Source organism: Salmo trutta, chromosome 20 (assembly GCF_901001165.1).
Source record: "Salmo trutta chromosome 20, fSalTru1.1, whole genome shotgun sequence".
Taxonomy (NCBI): Eukaryota; Metazoa; Chordata; class Actinopteri; order Salmoniformes; family Salmonidae; genus Salmo; species Salmo trutta.
The window spans coordinates 45,517,013-45,521,160 of NC_042976.1; the positions used below are offsets into that span (position 1 = coordinate 45,517,013).

The window sequence follows — 4,148 nt, forward strand, 5'->3', positions numbered from 1 at the left end:
CACTTCTTGCACATTGTTTTGATGTTAGAATGAGGCTGTCACTTGGTCAAATCATAATTCATACTCTGTACCAAATGCATTGCCTAACAATAAACATCGTACAATGTATACATATGATCTAATTTTTATGTATATTCCTAATTATTTACTTAGTATTATCAAACGTCATCCAGATGTTACGCTGTTGATGTGTATGGAGTACAACATTACTAGTTACCTTGTATTCTCCCAAAAATGGTAATAAACATAACAGCAGTGTTCCTGTAACAGAATGTGTATACTATAATATAGGTTATACCCAAGAGAGGAGGGTGTGATGGCTTGTTAGAGCACAGACATGGTTCTAACTTCAGTGGCACTCATGAGGACCCCCGTAACAATTGACATTTAAATGTGTCCCCCCTAGAACATATTGTAACACTGGGAACCTTCAGTAGTCAATGTGTGATAGAACCCTGAGCGCAGGAGTAGACGATAATGACGTGTGCTTTCTGTACATTGTAATCATTTATTTTCCATTATATTGTTTGCTCAGCTTGTTACATGTGAACATTATCAGAACAGGTATTGAATGATCAATCAAACAAAACATGGACCCATTCTGTGATATATATATTCTTTTTACAATTTCATCCACCTCCTCACTTTATTCAATATTGCAATTTTGCTGCGTGCTCAGCCTTGGTCTGCATCACTCATCTTGGGAGTCTTCAGTCCTGTAAGCCACATGAAACACATCGGTAGGTTGTTGAATTGTCATTATGTTTAGTTGGTAGAGCATGGTGTTATGCTCAGTTGGTAGAGCATGGTGTTTGCAACACCAGGGTTGTGGGTTCAATTCCCACGGGGGACCAGTAGGGAGAAAAAAATGTATGAAATGTATGCATTCACTACTGTAAGTCGCTCTGGATAAGAGCGTCTGCTAAATGACTAAAATGTAAATGTATCATGGATCCGGTCCATACAAGACCATTTTGCTTTTCTCAGTTTAGCCCAGAGAACTGAGAATCGGGCAGGGATTCTCTCTTTACATAGAGTTGAAGTCAGAGGTTTACATACACTTAGGTTGGAGTCATTAAAACTTTTTTTTCAACCACTCCACAAATTTCTTGTTAACAAACTATAGTTTTGGAAAGTCAGTTAGGACATCTACTTTATGCATGACACAAGTCATTTTTCCGACAATTCTTTACAGACAGATTATTTCACTTATAATTGACTGTATCACAATTCCAGTGGGTCAGAAGTTTACATACACTAAGTTCACTGTGCCTTTAAACAGCTTGGAAAATTCCAGAAAAATTATGTCATGGCTTCAGAAGCTTCTGATAGGCTAACTGACATAATTTGAGTCAATTGGAGGTGTACCTGTGGATGCATTTCAAGGCCTACCTTCATACCACGTTCATCTGTACAAACAATAGTACGCAAGTATAAACACCATGGGACCACACAGCCGTCATACCGCTCAGGAAGTAGACGTGTTCGGAACATACTTTGGTCCGAAAAGTGCAAATCTATCCCAGAACAACAGCAAAGGACCTTGTGAAGATGCTGGAGGAAACAGGTACAAAAGTATCCATATCCACAGTAAAACGAGTCCTATATTGACATAACCTGAAAGGCCGCTTAGCAAGGAAGAAGCCACTGCTCCAAAACCGCCATAAAAAAAGCCAGACTACGGTTTGCAACTGCACATGGGGACAAAGATCGCACTTTTTGGAGAAATGTCCTCTGGTCTGATGAAACAAAAATAGAACTGTTAGGCCATAATGACCATCGTTAACAAAATTCGAATATCGAAATTCTAACAACAACAGTGTGTTGAATAGACTTATTTAGGAAAAGAGCCACATCCCACTGTGCAAAAACTGATTGAATCAGCGTTGTCTCCACGTCATTTCAACAAAACAAATGTCATGTGATGATGTTGAATCAACGTGGAAAACTGATTGGATTTGATTTGGGAAAAAACCAATAACCTTTAACCTAAATCCAATGACATGGTGTCATTTTTTTTCACGTTGAATTCAGGTTAGTTGACAACTCAACCAAATGTTAATCAAAACTACACGTTGAACTGATGTCTGTGCCCATGGAGGTGACTTTGAAAATGGCAGAGTAGTTAAATTCATATGGCCTAAAAATGATCCTAGTTAACTAACTAAAAACTATCTATGATTCATTTCTCTTCATTCATCTTTTAAATACTCACGTGGGTTTGTATGCTCCTGAAAGCCAAGGATTGGATGGGAGAGGCGGGACTTGCAGCGCTACGCAAACGCCCGTTGATGCACGGTAGTGCATGTATATTTATTTTGCAATGCTGGAGCGTACAAGGTGGTCGATCTGGTTTGGGTGTAACATATTGACTACATTGGCCACGCCCATGCCTCCACGTGCGCCATCGCACGCATGTTGATTTTTTCCATCCACACTAGACACGATCATGACACGCAGGTTAAAGTATCAAAACCAACTGTGAACCAACTATATTACTTTGGGGGCATGTCGAAACACACATGAAACATTCAGGGACATTTAGCTAGCTTGCTATTGCTAGGTAATTGGTCCTATGAGATTAACAATGGATTTATTATTTTACCTGAAATACATAGGGTCCTATTTTTTGCTGGAACTTTGTCCCGAAGTCATATAAAATCATGTGTTTCTCCACAATGACAATTCATCCACAGATAAAAAGGAAAACCTAGTTAGTTTTTAGTTAATTATCCTTAATTAATCTCTTTTCATTTGTCTTTCAAGCATCCACTCTATTTTATGCTTGGCTATGTAGATGCTCATTCACATGCGTAACATGTATGTGTAAATGTCTTTTGCAATGCTCACACACTAACACGTGGTAGTGTTAGTATGGTAAAGCAGTGATTTACTCACTGAGCTATATGTTAAATTACTTCAAATGGATTGACCTCACCACACAGTTAGGTATGCTAGCTAGGGCTAGCTAGCCAGCCAAACTTTTATAGTTAGAGAATACTGCTACTTGCTAGCTAGCTACACTCTTTTTGTAGCGCAGCCGTGCACGTCTCCAGAATCAAAGTGGTGTCCCAGCTGTGTTGACATTTCACCTATCCACTTCATCCACTCATCAGAGTAATATAGCTATTTTCTTACTCACCGTTTCACCGGCGTCAGCCCATCCCACATCTCCCAACAGTCGAAGTGCATTGCAGACACATTAAGCAACAGGTTGTAAACAGCAAGCAGCCCACACGTGTTAGGTCTAACATGTTTGTAGATAGGTGGTTCCAAATGAACTAAAGCCAGCCCTATAACTGACACGTAAGTCAGAAATAACTTAGCTACACGTCATTGACACTGATTTCCACAAAGTTCCCACTTTGGATTTCTCACTTCAAGCCCAAATATATCATACTTTGACTAAAATGATGACTTAACTCGTTGTGCAACATCATGGGTAAGCTTTTGGTGAATTTTTGCGGGTGTGGCGTTAAAGGCTCTACATTTTGATCGCCCTGTCCCAGCTGGAATCATTCTTCCAGTATCATGTTGCCATTAATGAAGTGAAAATATTCCTGCTCGGTTTGAGGCTATCATTCCGTGTCCCACCCCACACCATTCCTTTACAATAATGTTTTCCTGCTCTAGCATTTTAAGTGGCAAGACCTCTGCCTCTTTCCTGGAAAGGGAGTTTGTGAGACATCCAGCTCTGCACAGGGAGCAAAAAGAACTCTCACACAACCCCTCACTGCTCTGCACACTTAACTTAGAGAGATTGTATAAGATATGTATAACAACTACAACTATTATGCATGTTTTACCAACCTACAATTCAATAATAGCAACATATTCAATGTAAAAAAAGAGAAACCAATATATCATTGGAAAACATCATCCTGTCATGTTTTTGCAAAAATTAGGCATCAACCAATTGATGCCTATGTCAATACACTGCAGACAGACTCAGACAGAAAGACGTCTCTTTCGCTCTATTCTCTAATTGCCCCGTCTCTCTCTTCTCTCTCCCTTCCTCCCTCTCTCTACTTATTTTTGCCTCCCTGTGTTTCTTTCTCTCTACCTCTTTATCCCCCTTCCTCTTCTTTCCCTACCCCTTCTTTCACCCCTCCACCCTCCCTCCCTCGCTCCCTCCCTCCCTCCCCCAT

At 40.0% G+C, this 4,148-nt stretch overlaps 1 long non-coding RNA gene across 1 annotated transcript; it reads right to left on the reverse strand.

Annotated features, from left to right (window-relative positions):
* Positions 1 to 494: 494 nt before the first annotated feature.
* Positions 495 to 3,300, reverse strand: LOC115155368 (uncharacterized). The gene is made up of 2 exons (XR_003868042.1): positions 3,143 to 3,300; positions 495 to 716 (listed from the first exon to the last, which is right to left on the reverse strand). It is a non-coding gene; the product is annotated as an uncharacterized LOC115155368 (long non-coding RNA).
* Between the last annotated feature and the right edge of the window lie 848 nt (positions 3,301 to 4,148).